A 20646-nucleotide genomic window follows, 5' to 3' on the forward strand; every position below is an offset into this window, starting at 1 on the left:
AGGTTGATAAGTCTATTTCAATTGGCACTTTACAGTCTAAGTTTATTCTGTCTGTGACCTTGATTTGTTCATTATCGTCAATTACCGCGGATGCCTATGTCGACTCTGGCACCGCTTTGAGTCTAATGGATTGGTCCTTTGCCAGGCGCTGTGGGTTTGATCTAGAGCCTCTGGAAGTTCCTATACCTCTGAAGGGTATTGACTCTACACCATTGGCTAGTAATAAACCACAATACTGGACACAAGTGACTATGCGTATGAATCCAGACCATCAGGAGATGATTCGCTTCCTTGTGTTGTACAATCTACATGACATTTTGGTGCTCGGATTACCATGGTTACAATCTCATAACCCAGTCCTTGACTGGAAAGCAATGTCTGTGTTAAGCTGGGGATGTCAGGGGGCTCATGGGGACGTACCTTTGGTTTCCATTTCGTCATCTATTCCCTCTGAGATTCCGGAATTTTTATCTGATTATCGTGATGTTTTTGAGGAGCCTAAGCTTGGTTCACTACCTCCTCACAGAGATTGCGATTGTACCATAGATCTGATTCCGGGCAGTAAATTTCCAAAGGGTCGTTTATTTAATCTATCTGTACCTGAACATGCTGCTATGCGAGAATATATTAAGGAGTCCCTGGAAAAGGGACATATTCGTCCTTCTTCATCTCCCTTAGGAGCCGGTTTTTTCTTTGTATCTAAAAAAGATGGCTCTTTGAGGCCGTGTATTGATTATCGACTCTTGAATAAAATTACAGTCAAATATCAGTATCCTCTGCCACTGCTGACTGATTTGTTTGCTCGAATAAAAGGGGCTAAGTGGTTCTCTAAGATTGATCTCGGTGGGGCGTATAATTTGGTGCGAATTAAGCAGGGGGATGAGTGGAAAACCGCATTTAATACGCCTGAGGGCCATTTTGAGTATTTAGTAATGCCTTTTGGTCTTTCAAATGCCCCTTCAGTCTTTCAGTCCTTTATGCATGACATTTTCCGTGAATATTTGGATAAATTTATGATCGTGTATCTGGATGATATTTTGATTTTTTCGGATGACTGGGATTCTCATGTCCAACAGGTCAGGAGGGTTTTTCAGGTTTTGCGGGCTAATTCCCTGTGTGTGAAGGGTTCTAAGTGTATTTTTGGGGTTCAAAAGATTTCTTTTTTGGGGTACATTTTTTCCCCCTCTTCCATTGAGATGGATCCTGTCAAGGTTCGGGCTATTTGTGATTGGACGCAACCTTCTTCTCTTAAGAGCCTTCAGAAATTTTTGGGCTTTGCTAATTTTTATCGTCGATTTATAACTGGTTTTTCTGATGTTGCTAAACCTTTGACTGATTTGACCAAAAAGGGTGCTGATGTTGCTGATTGGTCCCCTGCTGCTGTGGAGGCCTTTCGGGAGCTTAAGCGCCGCTTTTCTTCCGCCCCTGTGTTGCGTCAGCCTGATGTTACTCTTCCTTTTCAGGTTGAGGTCGATGCTTCCGAGATCGGAGCTGGGGCGGTCTTGTCGCAGAAAAGTTCCGACTGCTCCGTGATGAGACCTTGTGCGTTCTTTTCTCGAAAATTTTCGCCCGCCGAGCGAAATTATGATATTGGTAATCGGGAGCTTTTGGCTATGAAGTGGGCTTTTGAGGAGTGGCGTCATTGGCTTGAGGGGGCTAGACATCAGGTGGTGGTATTGACCGATCACAAGAATTTGATTTATCTTGAGTCTGCCAGGCGCCTGAATCCTAGACAGGCGCGCTGGTCGTTGTTTTTCTCTCGGTTTAATTTTGTGGTCTCATACTTACCAGGTTCTAAAAATGTGAAGGCGGATGCCCTTTCTAGGAGTTTTGAGCCTGATTCCCCTGGTGATTCTGAACCTACAGGTATCCTTAAGGATGGGGTGATATTATCTGCTGTTTCCCCAGACCTGCGACGGGCTTTGCAGGAGTTTCAGGCGGATAGACCTGATCGTTGCCCGCCTGGTAGACTGTTTGTTCCTGATGATTGGACCAGTAGAGTCATCTCGGAGGTTCATTCTTCTGTGTTGGCAGGTCATCCCGGGATCTTTGGTACCAGGGATTTGGTGGCTAGGTCCTTCTGGTGGCCTTCCCTGTCTCGAGATGTACGAGTTTTTGTGCAGTCTTGTGATGTTTGTGCTCGGGCCAAACCTTGTTGTTCTCGGGCTAGCGGATTGTTGTTATCTTTGCCTATTCCGAAGAGGCCTTGGACTCACATCTCTATGGATTTTATTTCTGATCTCCCTGTTTCTCAGAAAATGTCTGTCATCTGGGTGGTGTGTGACCGTTTTTCAAAGATGGTTCATTTGGTGCCCTTGCCTAAGTTGCCTTCCTCATCCGAGTTGGTTCCTCTGTTTTTTCAAAATGTGGTTCGCTTGCATGGTATTCCGGAGAATATCGTTTCTGACAGGGGGACCCAGTTCGTGTCTAGATTTTGGCGGGCGTTGTGTGCTAGGATGGGCATTGATTTGTCTTTTTCGTCTGCGTTCCATCCTCAGACTAATGGCCAGACTGAGCGAACTAATCAGACCTTGGAGACTTATTTGAGGTGTTTTGTGTCTGCGGATCAGGATGACTGGGTTGCCTTTTTGCCGTTGGCGGAGTTTGCCCTCAATAATCGGGCTAGTTCTGCCACTTTGGTTTCTCCTTTCTTTTGCAATTCGGGGTTTCATCCTCGTTTTTCTTCCGGTCAGGTGGAGTCTTCGGATTGTCCTGGAGTGGATACTGTGGTGGATAGGTTGCATCGGATTTGGGGACAGGTGGTGGACAATTTGGAGTTGTCCCAGGAGAAGACTCGGCATTTTGCTAACCGCCGTCGTCGTGTTGGTCCTCGTCTTCGTGTTGGGGACTTGGTGTGGTTGTCTTCTCGTTTTGTCCCTATGAGGGTTTCTTCTCCTAAGTTTAAGCCTCGGTTCATCGGCCCGTATAAGATTTTGGAGATTCTTAACCCCGTGTCCTTTCGATTGGACCTCCCAGCATCCTTTTCTATCCATAATGTCTTCCATCGGTTATTATTGCGCAGGTATGAGGTACCGGTTGTGCCTTTCGTTGAGCCTCCCGCTCCGGTGTTGGTTGAGGGTGAATTGGAGTACGTTGTGGAGAAGATCTTGGACTCCCGTGTTTCCAGACGGAAACTTCAGTATCTGGTCAAGTGGAAGGGCTACGGTCAAGAGGATAATTCTTGGGTGACAGCCTCTGATGTTCATGCCTCTGATTTGGTCCGTGCCTTTCATAGGGCTCGTCCTGATCGCCCTGGTGGTTCTTGTGAGGGTTCGGTGCCCCCTCCTTGAGGGGGGGGTACTGTTGTGAGTTTGGTTTTTGGGCTCCCCCGGTGGTCACTGGTGGTACTGGACTTGTGTGCTTCACTTTCTCTGTTCACCTGTTTCCATCAGGATATGGGTGTATCCTATTTAGCCTTGCTGCTCAGTTATTCTAGTGCCGGCCATCAATGTAACCAGAGCCTTTCTGTTGCATGTTCCTGCTTCTAGACTACTATCAGCTAAGTTGGACTCTTAGTCCTAAGTTTGTTTTGCATTTTTGTTCCAGTTCACAGTTATGTTATTTTTCTGTAGCTGGAAGCTCTTGTGGGCCGAAATTGCCACTCCGGTGTCATGAGTTGACACATGAGTCTTAAAGTAATTTCGGGATGGTACTTTAATAGGGTTTTCAGCTGACCGTGAAGTTCCCTATTGTATCTTCTTGCTATCTAGTAAGCGGACCTCGCATTGCTGAACCTACCTTCATACTGCGTATGTCTTTTCCTCTGAACTCACCGTCAATATATGTGTGGGGGGCTTCTGTCTCCTTTTTGGGGGGATTTCCCTAGAGGTAAGCCAGGTCTGTCTTTTCCTCTATTAGGGTTAGTTAGTCCTCCGGCTGGCGCTAGGCGTCTAGGGATAAAACGTAGGTACGCCACCCGGCCACTGTTAGTTGTGTGGTAGGTTTAGCTCACGGTCAGCTCGAGATTCCATCACCCAAGAGCTGTTCTGTTATTTATGTTCTCTGACGTTCCCTTGCCATTGGGAACCATGACACAACCTATTCTGACGTCTGAATCCTTGTCGTTCAGCTCTAGACACTATCCTATCACACTGCATAGGCTCAGGACTCCGCTCGGAAGACAATGCCATAGTGTGCACAACTCTGCGCTCGCGCAAGCGCCGATCAATCCTAATGGCCAGAGACATAGAATCACTCAGATCAGCAGGCGTGGGGAACCCCACCATAACATCTTTAACGGATTCAGAAAGACCCTTTCTGAAGATTGCCGCCAAGGCATCCTCATTCCATTTAGTCAGTACAGACCATTTTCTAAACTTCTGGCAATATGATTCTGCCGCTTGTTGACCCTGAGACAGGGCCAACAAGGTCTTCTCAGCATGATCCACTGAATTAGGTTCGTCATACAATAACCCAAGCGCCTGAAAAAAGTTGTCTACATTAAGCAACGCCGGATTCCCAGGTTCCAGGGCAAATGCCCAATCCTGGGGGTCACCACGCAGCAGAGATATAATAATTTTAACCTGCTGGATGGGATCACCAGAGGAACGGGGTTTCAGAGAAAAAAACAGTTTACAGTTATTTTTAAAGCTCAGAAATTTGGACCTATCCCCAAAAAACTAATCAGGAGTTGGAATTCTAGGCTCCAAAACTGGAGTCTGAACGATATAATCGGAAATACCCTGTACTCTAGCAGCAAGTTGATCCACACGAGAAGCCAATCCCTGAACATCCATACCAGCGCCAAACTCCTGAGCCACCCAGAGGCAAAGAGGTAAGAGAAAAAAAAAACACAACAGACTACAGAAAAAAAAATGGCTCAGCACTTTCCTTCCCTTCTTCTGAGATGCGGTTAACTCATTGTTGGCCAGTTGTACTGTTATGATCTGGTGGCCTAAGAGCAGCATGGGATGTACTCTGGAGAAGGTGGTACCTGTACTGACCGCAGACCCTGAACCTAACACCGCAACTAGAAGTAGCCATGGAATGTACCTAGCGCTCCCTAGACATCTCGACACAGCCGGAGGACTAATTACCCCTAGAGATAGAAAAGGGAAAACTATCTTGCCTCAGAGAAAATCCCCAAAGAACAGGCAGCCCCCCACAAATATTGACTGTGAGAGGAGAGGGAAAAAACATACACAGACTGAAATGAGAATTTAGCAAAGGAGGCCACTTCTAGCTAAATAGAAAGGACAGGACAGAGTACTATGCGGTCAGTATTAAAACACTAGAAAATATCCACCACAGAAAGTACAAAAACTCCACAGCTAACTAAAGACATGGAGGGTATATCTGCATCTCCAGAGATACCAGCTTGGTTAAACAAATCCTGATACAGACCAAGCTGGACAAGACAAAACATGGAAAATAACTGAACAATAAGACCACAGCATGTGGACAGCAAAATCAAGGCCAGAACTTATCTTTGTTGAAAAGAACTGCAAAGCAGAAGAGACCAGGCAGGGATGTGAATCCTCCAGGAACAATGGACAACTGGCACTGACTAAAGGGTGAAGCAAGACTAAATAGCCCTGTCCAAATTGCAAAAAGTGAAAACACCTGATAAATGCTGTGATTCAGAGACAGCAGCGCTACCACTTACAACCACCGGAGGGAGCCCAAGAGCAGAATTCACAACATCCTTCCCCTCCAAGCCCTGCTGTGTGCTCAAACAGTAGTTTTCCACCATATATGGGGTATTGGTGTACTCAATAGAAATTGCACAACAAATTGTATAGTCCATTTTCTCCTGCTACCCTTGTGAAAATAAAAAAATTGGGGCTAAAGCAACATTTTTTGCTGGAAAAATTAATTTTTTAATTTTCATGGCTCAATGTTATAAAATTCTGTAATGTACCTGTGGGTTCAAGATGTTCACCTCACCTCTAGATAAGTTTCTTGAGATGGGTAGTTTTCAAAATTGGGTCACTTGTGGGGGTTTTCCACTGTTTAGGCACATCAGAGACTCTGCGATCTATTTCAGCCAATTTTACTGTACGCTCCAAAATTCAAATTGTGTGCCTTCTGTTCCAAGCCCTGCTGTGCACCTAAACAGTACTTTTCCACCACATATGGGGTATCAGCGTACTCTAGAGAAATTACACAACAAATTGTATGTCCATTTTTTCCTGTTACGCTTGTAAAAATCCCAAATTTTGGGCTAAATTAACATTTTTAATTCTTGTGAAGAGCCTAAAGGGTTAATAAACTTCTTGAATGTGGTTTTGAGTACTTTGCGGTGAGCAATTTTTAAAATGGTCTCACTATTGGGTATTTTCTGTCATAAAGGCCCCTCGGCGTCACTTCAAATGTCATGTAGTCTCTAAAAAAAGATTTTGTAAATGTTGTTGCAAAAATGAGAAACTGCTGATAAACTTTTAACTCTTCTAACTTCCTAACAAAAATAAATTATGTTTCAAAAACTATGCTGATGTAAAGTAGACATGTGGGAGATGTTATGTATGTTATTTTTTTACAGCATAACTAACTGGTTTAAGAATATAAAAATTAAATATTTGAAGATTGCTAAATTTTCCACATTTTCACCCAAATTATATTATCACAAATAAACAGTAAAAAATTAAGTCTAATTTTACCACTAGCATAAAGTACAATGTGTCACAAAAAACAATCTCAGAATCACTGGGATTAGTTGATGCGTTCAAGAGTTATTACCACATAAAGTGACACTGGTCAGAATTGAAAAAATTGGCCCTGTCAGGAAAGTGAAAACAGGCTGGGTACTGAAGGGGTTTAACAGAAAGCCAACACTTTAAGTGCACACTGATTGTTTTGTTTCAAATCCATTGGTGCATTGAAAATGTATGAACGTTTTGTAACTGTCCAAATACTTCTAGACCTGTATGTGTATAAACTGCAGAAGGTAGACATAAAGGGGTTAACTTCAACACAAAAAAGCCAGTTTTCTAGAACCTGTTTGTTGCCTTTTCGATCAGCAGAGAATCCTGCAAACAGTGTGTGCTTTGTTCAAGTATAACCCATTTGCAAAGCCAAATGAAATTATTAGCTACTAACAATGGTGTTTTTGTCTGAACCAGAGCCTGGAACTGTCTGTGAAGGTCACGACACATCACATCTGATACAGTGACAGCTTTTGAATAAAGGTCAGAATGTACAGAAGCCCTTGATTAAAACCAATTAATGCAATCCCAATGAAATATAAGGAAACAGATGACATTAATGTCTGACTAATACTTACTGTCACTATGATTTTGTAAGTGCATTCTTCTCTTGTTATCCAAAATTCTCATACAGCCAAGGTGAGACATTCTGTTTGCTACAATAAAGGCTTTTTTATAGTTGCTATTGTGTGTTAGTTGTGGCTACTCGGATAACAAGACCACTTTTGAGGTGTTCAAAATGCACTGCAATGACCATGTCCTTATAGTGCTTGTCCACTCTTTTCATCATTTCACTGTCTTGTAAGTTGTATTGCTGTAGTTTTCAGTAATAGTGAATTCACACCTAGCAGTTATTGTAAAGTTTAACCCCTTCACAACTAGCCTGTTTTCACCTTCCTGACCAAGCCAATTTTTGGAATTCTGAACCGTGTCACTTTATGGCATTATAACATTTTTCGTGACATGTTGTACTTGATGTTAGTGGTAAATTTTGGTTGATGTAATTTGCATTTATTTATGAAAATATCAAAAATTTGACAACAAATTAAAATTTTTTGCAATTCTCAAAGCTTTAACTGTTATGCCCCTAAACCAGATAGTTGTGCATCTCAAAATAGTTAATAAATAACATTCACTACATATCTACTTCACATCTGCATAATTTTTCAAACATAATTTGTTTTGTTAGGGAGTTAGAAGGGTTAGAAGGGTTAAATATTTATCAGCGCTTCAACATTTCTGGCGCTTTGCCCGGCTCTTCCCACTTGACCTGTAGCGGTGGCAAGTGGGGTTAATATTTGTGGAGTTGATATCACCAGGTCTTACAGATGCCCCTCCATTACTAAGCCGTGGGTTTGATGTCACCGGACAATACAAAGGAGACATCAACCCCACAAATATGAACCATACTTGCCACCGCTAAAGTGCAAGTGGGAAGAGCCAGGCAAAGTGCCAGAACTGACACATCTATTAGATGTGCCTTTTCTGGGCAGCTGTGGGCTGCTATTTTTAGGCTGGGGGGCCAATATCCATGGCCCCTTACCAGCCTGAGAATACCAGTTCCCAGGTGTCTGCTTTAGCAAGGCAATAGTCAAAAATGGGGGGGACCCCACGCCATTTTTAAAAATAATTTATTTAAATAATTAAAAAATACGTCGTGGGGACCCCTCTATTCTTGATATCTAGCCTGGCTGAAGCTGACAGCTGAGGGTTGCAGCCCCCAGCTGTAAGTTTTGCCTGGCTGGTTAACAAAAATGCAGGGGAACCCACGCTGGATTTTTTAAAATTATTTATTTACAGCGCAGGAGTGGCTAATGAATACTTTGATCCGCGGGTCCTGCTCTCATTGTTATTAGCGACACCACGTGTCGGATGATGGGAGCAGTTGTCCCATCAGCTGACACCAGTGACCGAGGTAAACTCTTGACAGCGTGGGAATTGCGGATCTCTGACCAGCGAGGATGATTTCACTGAGAAGCAGTGTCTGCCGGACTGTCATGCACATGACAGAGCAGCAAACATTGGATATTCGGGCCCCCCATTCAAGTGAATGGGGTCTGGGTTTGGGTTCGGGTCTGGGTACTGTTCTGGTACCCGAACCTGAACTTTTTGTAACTGTTCGGCCGAACCTGCCAGACACAACCATCCAGGTGTCTGCCCATCTCTAGTAATCACACTTTTCAAAAAAATGAAAAAATGCTTAACTTTTGGTTGCTTTTGTATATAGGTTCATTTTACACACATGTAACAAATCACAACCCCTATATATAATTTTGTTTTAACCACATGGACACATTTTAACATTAACCCCTACCCGACCTGTGACGCCACGTAGGCGTCATGAAAGTCGGTGCCAATCCGACCTGCAATGCCTATGTGGCGTCATGGAGGGATTGTGTCCCTGCAGATCGGGTGAAAGGGTTAACTCCAATTTCACCCGATCTGCAGGGACAGGGGGAGTGGTACTTCAGCCCATGGGGCTTGGCTTGACCCCCCATGTGTACGATCGCTCTGATTGGCTGTTGAAAGTGAAACAGCCAATCAGAGCAATTTGTAATATTTCACCTATGAAAAGTGGTGAAATATTACAATCCAGCCATGGCCGATGCTGCAATATCATCAGCCATGGCTGGAAACCCTGATCTGCCCCCACCACCGCCACCGATCTCCTCCCCAGTCCTCCGTCCTGTGCTCCGCTCCCCTCCATCCTCCTGTCCGCTCCCGCGTCCTCCTGTCCGCTCCCCCTGTGCTCCGATCCCACCCTCCATGCTCTGATCCCCCCGTGCTCCGATCCCCCCTCATACTTACCGAGCCTCCCGGTGTCTCCATGGGCGCCACCATCTTCTAAAATGGCGAGTGCATGCACAGTGCACCCGCCGAATCTGCCGGCCGGCAGATTCATTCCAGGTACATTTTGATCACTGTGATAAAACCTATCACAGTGATCAAAATAAAAAAATAGTAAATGAACCCCCCTTTATCACCCCCATAGGTAGGGACAATAATAAATGGAGAAAATATATTAACTTTTATTTTTCCACTAGGGCTAGAGTTAGAACTAGGGTTAGGGTTAGGGCTAGGGTTAGGGCTAGGGCTAGGGCTAGGGTTAGGGTTAGGGCTAGGGTTGGGGTTAGAATTAGGGTTAGAACTAGGGTTAGGGTTAGAATCAGGCTATATGCACACGGTGCGGATTTGGCTGCGGATCCGCAGCGGATTGGTTGCTGCGGATTCGTACAGTTTTCCATCAGGTTTACAATACCATGTAAACCTATGGAAAACCAAATCCACTGTGCCCATGGTGTGGAAAATACCGCACGGAAATGCTGCGTTGTATTTTCCACAGCATGTGAATTCTTTGTGCGGACTCCGCAGCGTTTTACACCTGTTCCTCAATACGAATCCGCAGGTGAAATCCGCACAAAAAACAGTGGAAATCCACGGTAAATCTGCAGGTAGAATGCAGTGCCTTTTACCTGCGGATTTTTCAAAAATGGTGCAGAAAAATCTCACACGAATCCGCAACATGGCCATATAGAGTTAGGGTTGGAATTAGGGCTAGGGTTGGAAATAGGGTTAAGATCAGGCTTGTGGTTAGGGTTATGATTAGGGTTAGGGGTGTGTTGGGGTTAGGGTTGTGGTTAGGTTATGGCTAGAGTTGGGATTAGGGTTAGGGTTTTGGTTAGGGTTGGGATTAGGGTTAGGATTAGGGTTTTGGTTGGAATTAGGGTTAGGGGTGTGTTGGGGTTAGGGTTGTGATTAGGGTTATGGCTAGAGTTGGGAATAGGGTTAGGGTGTGTTGGAGTTAGAATTGAGGGGTTTCCACTGTTTAGGCACATCAGGGGTCTCCAAACGCAACATGGCGCCACCATTGATTCCAGCCAATCTTGCATTCAAAAAGTCAAATGGTGCTCCCTCCCTTCCGAGCCCCGACTTGCGCCCAAACAGTGGTTTACCCCCACATATGGGGTATCAGCATTCTCAGGACAAACTGGGCAACAACTGTTGGGGTCCAATTTCTCCTGTTACTCTTGTGAAAATAAAAAATTGCCTGCTAAAACATAATTTTTGAGGAAAGGAAAATGATTTTTTATTTTCACGGCTCTGCGTTATAAACTTCTGTGAAGCACTTGGAGGTTCAAAGTGCTCACCGCACATCTAGATAAGTTCCTTTGGGGGTCTAGTTTCCAAAATTGGGTCACTTGTGGGGGGTTTCTACTGTTTAGGCACATCAGGGGCTCTGCAAACGTAACATGATGCCCGCAGACCATTCCATCAAAGTCTGCTTCCCAATACGTCACTACTTCCCTTCCGAGCCCCGACGCGTGCCCAAACAGTGGTTCCCCCCATATATGGGGTATCAGCGTACTCAGGACCAACTGGAAAACAACTTTTGGGGTCCAATTTATCCTGTTACTCTTGGGAAAATAAAAAATTGCGGGCTAAAAAATAATTTTTGAGGAAAGAAAAATGATTTTTTATTTTCACGGCTCTGCGTTATAAACTTCTGTGAGGAACTTGGGGGTTTAAAGTGGTTACCACCATCTAGATTAGTTCCATGGGAGGTCTAGTTTCCAAAATGAGGTCACATGTGGGGGAGCTCCAATGTTTAGACACACAGGGGCTCTCCAAACGCAACATGGTGTCCGCTAACGATTGGAGCAAATTTTTCATTCAAAAAGTCAAATGGCGCTCCTTCCCTTCCGAGCCCTGTCGTGTGCCCAAACAGTGGTTTACCCCCACATATGAGGTATCAGTGTACTCAGGAGAAATTGCCCAATAAATTTTAGGATCCATTTTATCCTGTTGCCCATGTGAAAATGAAAATATTGAGGCTAAAATAAATTTTTTTGTGAAAAAAAAGTACTTTTTCATTTTTACGGATCAATTTGTGAAGCACCTGGGGGTTCAAAGTGCTCACTATGCATCTACATAAGCTCCTTGGAGGGTCTAGTTTCCAAAATGGGGTCACTTGTGGGGGAGCTCCAATGTTTAGGCACACAGGGGCTTTCCAAATGCAACATGGTGTCCGCTAAAGTTCAGAGCCAATTTTTCATTCAAAAAGTCAAATTGCGCTCCTTCCCTTTCGAGACCTGTCGTGCACCAAAACAGTGGTTCCCCCCACATATGGGGTATCGGCGTACTCAGGACAAATTGTACAATAACTTTTGGAGTCTAGTTTCTCTTTTTACCCTTGGGAAAATAAAAAAATTGTTGCTAAAAATCATTTTTGTGACTAAAAAGTTAAATGTTAATTTTTTCCTTCCATGTTTCTTCTGCTGCTGTGAAGCACCTGAAGGGTTAATAAACTTCTTGAATGTGGTTTTGAGCACCTTGAGGGGTGCAGTTTTTAGAATGGTGTCACTTTTGGGTATTTTCAGCCATATAGACCCCTCAAACTGACTTCAAATGTGAGGTGGTCCCTAAAATAAATGGTTTTGTAAGTTTCGTTGTAAAAATGAGAAATCGCTGGTCAAATTTTAACCCTTATAACTTCCTAGAAAAAAAAAATTGTTTCCAAAATTGTGCTGATGTAAAGTAGACATGTGGGTAATGTTATTTATTAACTATTTTGTGTCACATAACTCTCTCGTTTAACAGAATAAAAATTAAAAATTTGAAAATTGCGAAATTTTCAAAATTTTAGCCAAATTTCCATTTTTTTCACAAATAAACGCAAAAATTATCGACCTAAATTTATCACTAACATGAAGCCCAATATGCCACAAAAAAACAATCTCAGAACCGCTATAGCTATATTTACAATATACATTTTTTTTTTTGGTTTCCCAAACTTTATTGACACATACAAGTGTTCAGTCACATGTACCATTCAGGGGCATTTTCTACTTCTTCTTGTGCCTTTTTTTTTAAATTGTTAACTATTTAAATTCGCCCATGGTATGTTCTATTTTAACATTGTAGTTTTCCTGATGAAGAAGTTGATCCAAGGTCAAAACGCGTTGAGAATTAACCACATGGTCTAATTCCTAGCTTGTGCTTTGGATTTATTGAATGCAGCACAGACTACTGCTCCTATCTTTCTACCATTTTGTCTATACAGCGAGATGTCCTGACCTAAGGGTACTGCAGCATCTGTCATACCTTGATTCCTATGTAGTGGGTTAAATAACTCCAAAAGCTGAACAATTCCTTTATCTCTCACCTAAGTCAATGTCTCCACCAGATAAGACCCTGTTTCTCTTGTGTAAACCCTTTTTCCAGTGCCTTTGTGCTACTAGTAACATGGAAGCTCCCTATATTCCCAATAACACATAATAGAACTGAGTGAGGACTTGCTTTTTTGGTGGATTGAGTTGAAGCTTTTATTGGGAACATTTTACAGAACATTTTGGATCACATTTATCCAGCAGTTTCGAAGAATAAAGTTGTCTAATCACTTATACCACACGAAAAATGGAGTAAAAAGTAAATTGAACAAATTCTTGACCTGATCTTGAATTGTTCATTCTGCCTCCAAAAGATCAAAGAAAGGCTTGGCTCACATTTACTCTGCATTCTACGTCGAGCACTCATGTCGGGGTTTCCATCTAAATCTCCAAATTGAGTGATTCACATGAAACCCATTCACTATAATGAGGCAGCAGAGTTACCCTGGACTCCGTATAGCTGGGAGACATCTTGTATAAAAGACACCCTTCCCTACTGGGAGGGACCTGAGCAACCCCTATAGTTCTGCTAGGTGGTTGGGGGTAACTGTATGTTGCTAGTTCTCCTTCCCTAAGCTGATAGTGTCCCATGTCCAATTTTCCATATCCCAAGTTCCTGCTAGTCTGCCATAGTTAGCCCTTGTTTCCTGTGACTGCTTTGGCGGTGTCCGTACCCTGTAGCCCAACAGCAGTACTTGTCTGCCACCCTGGCGACTGAATACCCAAGCCAGAACTGTGAACTGATCCCTGTGGCCTCTCTGTCTGCACAGTTAGAACCTGTCCCCGTGGCGGTCCTGTGTGAACTTGTCCCAAGAGGCCATCCTGTGTGTATTAGTTGCGAGAGGGCATCCTGTGTGAACTTGTCCAGATAGGCTGTCCTGTGTGAACTGGTCCCAAGAGTCAGTCCTGTGTGAACTTGCCCCATGAGGCCGCCCTGTGTGAACTTGTTCTGAGAGGCTGTCCTGCTCAAATTTGCTCCGAGGTGCTGTCCTGTCTGAATTTGCCCCTAGAGGTTGTTCTGTCCGAACTTGTCCCAAGTGTCAGCCTGTCCTGCCCAAGAAGCTAAGGTAGTGTTTTTGCCATTAGGGGTCAGCAGCTATGGCTGGACGTCACCCTGGAGTGTCACCTAGCAGCTATATGCGGCACAAGTCTGGCTGCTTAGTCATTCTCCTCCAAGGTAAGTCTGGTCTGTGGCAAAGTGGGTCCATGAATCACGTGCGCCACCTAGGAGCATAACACTGTGCTTTTATGTATGCTTAAAAAAATGGACACTGACAGATCATAGGCCAGACAGTGTCCACAGTGCCTCTATCTTCCTCACTATTGGGAATCTTCCGCCGGTTGTTCCATCATAATCACGTATTTCAGAGATTTACACAGAAACCCCAGTGTAAACGTGCAGCATAGAGTGCAGAATAAATGTGAGGTGAGCCTTAGTACAATCTTTGGGAGGAGAATGAACAAATCAACAGCCTGTCAAGAATTTGTTGTATGTATTTTTTGCGCCATTTTTTGTGCAATATACAGTGGGGCAAAAAAGTATTTAGTCAGTCAGCAATAGTGCAAGTACCACCACTTAAAAAGATGAGAGGCGTCTGTAATTTACATCATAGGTAGACCTCAACTATGGGAGACAAACTGAGAAAAAAAAATTCAGAAAATCACATTGTCTGTTTTTTTATCATTTTATTTGCATATTCTGGTGGAAAATAAGTATTTGGTCAGAAACAAAATTTAATCTCAATACTTTGTAATATATCCTTTGTTGGCAATGACAGAGGTCAAACGTTTTCTGTAAGTCTTCACAAGGTTGCCACACACTGTTGTTGGTATGTTGGCCCATTCCTCCATGCAGATCTCCTCTAGAGCAGTGATGTTTTTGGCTTTTCGCTTGGCAACACGGACTTTCAACTCCCTCCAAAGGTTTTCTATAGGGTTGAGATCTGGAGACTGGCTAGGCCACTCCAGGACCTTGAAATGCTTCTTACGAAGCCACTCCTTCGTTGCCCTGGCGGTGTGCTTTGGATCATTGTCATGTTGAAAGACCCAGTCACGTTTCATCTTCAATGCCCTTGCTGATGGAAGGAGGTTTGCACTCAAAATCTCACGATACATGGCCCCATTCATTCTTTCATGTACCCGGATCAGTCGTCCTGGCCCCTTTGCAGAGAAACAGCCCCAAAGCATGATGTTTCCACCACCATGCTTTACAGTAGGTATGGTGTTTGATGGATGCAACTCAGTATTCTTTTTCCTCCAAACACGACAAGTTGTGTTTCTACCAAACAGTTCCAGTTTGGTTTCATCAGACCATAGGACATTCTCCCAAAACTCCTCTGGATCATCCAAATGCTCTCTAGCAAACTTCAGACGGGCCCGGACATGTACTGGCTTAAGCAGTGGGACACGTCTGGCACTGCAGGATCTGAGTCCATGGTGGTGTAGTGTGTTACTTATGGTAGGCCTTGTTACATTGGTCCCAGCTCTCTACAGTTCATTCACTAGGTCCCCCCGCGTGGTTCTGGGATTGTTGCTCACCGTTCTTGTGATCATTCTGACCCCACGGGGTGGGATTTTGCGTGGAGCCCCAGATCGAGGGAGATTATCAGTGGTCTTGAATGTCTTCCATTTTCTAATTATTGCTCTCACTGTTGATTTCTTCACTCAAAGCGGGTTGGCTATTGCAGATTCAGTCTTCCCAGCCTGGTGCAGGGCTACAATTTTGTTTCTGGTGTCCTTTGACAGCTCTTTGGTCTTCACCATAGTGGAGTTTGGAGTCAGACTGTTTGAGGGTGTGCACAGGTGTCTTTTTATACTGATAACAAGTTTAAACAGGTGCCATTACTACAGGTAATGAGTGGAGGAAAGAGGAGACTCTTAAAGAAGAAGTTACAGGTCTGTGAGAGCCAGAAATCTTGATTGTTTGTTTCTGACCAAATACTTATTTTCCACCAGAATATGCAAATAAAATGATAAAAAAACAGACAATGTGATTTTCTGCTATTTTTTTTCTCAGTTTGTCTCACATAGTTGAGGTCTACCTATGATGTAAATTACAGACGCCTCTCATCTTTTTAAGTGGTGGAACTTGCACTATTGCTGACTGACTAAATACTTTTTTGCCCCACTGTAAATGATTATATGACTTTATCGGTTGGAGTGATACCAGAATTATATTGTTGTTTTTTTTAAGTTCGGCTGCTGTCACACAATGATTTATTTGGAGTAGAAAAAAAGTTTTTGCATCACCATATTTTGAGAGCTATTAATGTTCTAGATTTCTGCTGACAGTCATGTGAGGGCTTGTTTTTTGTGTGATGAGTTGATGTTTTTATTCGTGGGCTTATCTGTGAGGTTTCTCAATGACTCTAGACTGACATCTAAGTGCAGAGCCAACTTGCATTCCTGACTAGAGGCAACCAGAAAAAACATTAACACCCCAAACTCACATGTATGCTCTCTTCCCAGGGAATAACACCATTTTCCCATCACCCGGACAGGTTGTGGGCACCACGTTTTCATCACCCTGACAGGCTGTGGTGATACTTTCCCATCCTTCCCTAATACCTCAGGAGAAATGTTAATCGTGGGGAAGCTACCACCAGCCATGTCCCCGTCCCTCTTGACACTTGTCAGTGGCACATGACCATCTTCCTCATTGTCCTTGCACCTGTCCCTATTGCCTCAGCACTGATTTTCACTCCTTTGAGGGGATTCTCATCACCATCACCCCACAGCATGACATGGCTGAGTTCTCCTGTACAATGAAACACATCATCATCATCATGCATAAGATTGACATCCACATTGTTAGGAGTCGAGTTCCTGCTGCTGCACAGGGGGAATCTCGAACCATGTCTGCTGCGGTCTCTCATTCTGCATCAGCCGCAGTGGAGCCTGCTCAGCGGAGACATCGGTCCCAGTGTCTTGCTCAGTCTCACTCTGTGCAAAGGGTTACTGCTGCTTTTCCAGCTTCTGCCATTGAAGCCAGTGCTGGGCAGCGGCGAGCAGACGCTTTTGGGACTAAGTCCTGCTTTTCCCCTTCTGAGCATGCCCAGGGCAAGATCTCCCGTTGGAGATTGAGGGTCACATGCTCAGATACTGCAGCAGATCCCATTGGTCCTCCAGGAAGGTCCTGAAGGTGCTTAACTTCTGTGGCAGCCTCCCATTGGTCCTTCTGGGACCTGTACATGCTGCAGCTATAAACGGTTTGCATGGCCGCATGGCCCTGCGCTAGTATACTCTTGTTTATGTGTGTGTGTTGTGAGTGAAAGTCGCTCATTAATCATCCCCTCCCTTGTGTTTGAATGCTCGCGTAAGGAGGATGATTGTAATTTAGCGCCCGACTTGTAACCAACACTGGTACACAAACAGCGTCTATTGCTGTGACCGCCAGTGCGGCGCCATGCGCTATCACCGCGCTTTCCAAACCCAAGTCTGGGTGGTTAGTGGCGTCCACCAGTGCGGCATCGCATGCACTCTTGTGCTATTAAATTATTAGTTTTGTTACGTGCGGTACTGCGGCCCTGTGATGCAACAGGGTTCGCCTATTTCACACAGGGTGAAGCTAACTCGTGTGTATCCTCATTGTACCGCCATATAGTCCGTCATTGCTTAGCAGCAGGTTCCATCTCTGCGCGGTGGATCCTGGGCTGCGAACGCACCTTATTCCTTTTCTCTAATTATTTGGTGCGTTCCGCTAGCCCTAGCACACATTAGCAAAATCTGAATCACATTACGTACTGGATCTGGGAGGATTGTCTGGGACATGTTGAGCAACCAACTATCCCAGATCGGTCCTCAAAAAATATTTCTGGGGAGGTTCTTAGACACCGCCACTTCCCTCAACCTTCTCCCGCCACCTCAGTTTAGGAAAACCCGGGCCATCGGCAAAGGCTGGTGAACACCCCCAATCCCGGTAAAAGTAAGGGTCTCCCCAGGAATAAGTTCTTCAGAGGACACCAGGGTGGATGAGGGTTCATTCAGCATCAGTGTCCTTAAGCCGAACAGTGATGGTGTCGCCCACAGTAGCTGGCATTGTACCCCAAGGCCTTGAACATGGGGTGGTTCTTCTGCCTCTCCAGGCAGTTGGTACTAATATGTCCAGTCTAGATGCAGGGACAAAATTGCCGTAAGCAGCTATGGCAGAACGTACGACTGAGCATTTAGCAGGGGTGGCAGGAAAAGTGGCTGGCCTTTGGCAGGGATCTTTACAGTGAACAGCATTACTTCCTTGGGGCCATGGCTCTTGACTGGCCACATAGGAGTCTACTAGAGTAACTAGAGTAACTGCTTTAGTCATGTCCTTAGGTTTTCAGTCCAAAACAAACTGTCGCATGTATGGTGGGCAGACATTTCGGAACTGCTCCATCAGGAACAAGTCTTTGAAGGGCCCTGCAGTGGTGGCAGACATGCTGCTGATCCACTGCTGCTATGCAACCCTCTGGTGGTCTGAGAGGACAGTGTAGGGCTTCCAAGGGTCCCGCTCACTGAACAGCCATGCCCTCCCTACATACACTTGTATATAGTAAAGCCACACCCACTAAATGGCTTCTGCTTGGGAGTATGCATATTGCATACATCACCGCTTTTCCCGGGTCATAAACCAGTGAATACTTGCAGTGCACAGTGTGTGCACTGGGGGAATCAAAAGTCTAAAGTCACATAGAGTAACTGTAGACTTTTCATTTTAGCCCTGAAAACCCCTTTAAGATTCTTACAGAAATAGTCATTCATTTCTTGCATCACCATTTGTTAGGCTTCCAGAGCAGAGAGCATACTAAGAATGTGAATGACTTATCCAAGTTTACAGTAGCAAGTGATGAAAAGCAGACAATGTCTGGAGCTGCATCCCAATAATTGTAGCATAAATCACGCAAACTGCTGAGGGAACAAAGAATTATAAAGTTATTCACAAGATATAAGCTTAACAAGTATGTTTTGTTTTGTTTTTTAAATATAGGACAAGTTTGCCTTTTCAATATTTTTAATTGCAAAGTGCCCTGCCATTCTTTGTTTATATTATAGGGATCTATAGTATCACACCAGTAGAGTAGCTATGAGGGGGAGAGGGTGCATTCTCCCCAGACCCTGCCTTCTGAGGGGCCCACCAGGGCCCACTACTTTTAACTGTATCGGCATGCGAAAGAAGAACTGAAATATATTTACAAACAAATATGCTGATTATCTGTCATGCAATGCATATTACTAAGTGAACATATATCCCCTTAAAAAAACAAATTTTATTTATAATTACTTTAAAATACACCACCCAGTGCTTTATGGCAAAAATAGCCTAAAAATGATATAGACCAAGGTCTAGCACATACCCTGCGATAGCCTATTCTGTCCTCTACCTGGCTGTGGAGGTTGGCACCCTAGTAACGATTTTTTGGCGCCCCCACTCACTGCCCTAGGTCACCCTATACTGCAGGTGTGAAAACAATGATGTATAAGAACAGAAATGAAGAAAGCAAAAAAATGGTCCAAAAAAAAGAAAAAAACCAAATATAATGAAATTAGCAAAAAAGGCCAAAGCAGGATAATGACTATGGCTTTATCATAGATTAATTTGCTAGTCACTAATAATTGGCAACAGGTATGCTATCAGATATGCCACATATAAATATTTAGGCATCAATAATTACCAACTATACCACTTTCATGTACCACAGATTATCCGGTTAGTAATATCATAATTTGTGCCCATGACCGCACATCCCGAATAGATGACCCGGGCAGAGAGGTAGAGTCTCTCAGTGGTATAGGTAAACTATCTGTTATTTGTCATGATATATTATAACAGTATATTGCAACACGCCCATATAGATAACTGCTTTCAGCATAGATAACTGCAATTTTTTAACCATCGACCATTTAGCATATGCATCAGCCCATAAAAAGGTGCCCCCATACAATAGGGCTAATAGCCACAAAGATCACCATACCAAGCCTACACAGGGCCCGGGCTGTACACTTTATCAATGGTATAAATAAACTGGCGTGTTACTTATCATGATACACCATGCCTCGCCTCAACGCGTTTCCCCGTAGTTCGGTTCATCAGGAGGCCCGTCAGAGGGTTCTCAAAGGTTGGATGCCATAGATGAGTAGCATGACCAGCGGCTTGAACGGGTGGAGTTAAATACCCCCGCTAGATACATATGCTCCAATCAGCACTGCCACCATTGATGATGGCCACATAACACCTGGGTAATGAACTATTTACCTGCCACATTCCTATGAATAGATGTTCACTTATGCCATGCCTCTCCGGCGTGTATATACAAGAACCACGCAAGTGCGGAAGTAATCTCACTGTCGCCAGCGTGGTTACTGCTGGACGCACAGCCAGTGCGCTTGCGCATTAATAAGAAACCACCAGATGCTCCTGCGTTCCATCATAGCTTGCGGTTCGCGCGATTGCGCATGACCGGAAGTGTTAGAGGCGCACCTAGTAATGCAAGTCCCCGGAAAAGATGACTGGTGTACAGTGCACCGGGCCATAGTATGGATGAATAGTATGTGCTCAATACAATCAATAATAGTCATAGATATATAGCGGTACCGTCATACATATGCGCTCAATAAGACTGATAATAAACATATATATATATATATATATATATAGTGGTGACGGATCGCCAAAATGGAGATAAGCTAACCCGACCACTAATTACAGGCATGAACAAAAAAAATTTGTTTGGGGTACCAGGAAATATTTTATGTAATATACATTTATTCCAAAGTACTTTTATATTCATTTTCATTTTCTTACGCAGCTCGGCATACATTGTAGCTTAATGGCATAAATAGTAATAGAAAGGCAGAATATG

This window comes from Ranitomeya variabilis, chromosome 2 (assembly GCF_051348905.1).
Source record: "Ranitomeya variabilis isolate aRanVar5 chromosome 2, aRanVar5.hap1, whole genome shotgun sequence".
NCBI lineage: Eukaryota > Metazoa > Chordata > Amphibia > Anura > Dendrobatidae > Ranitomeya > Ranitomeya variabilis.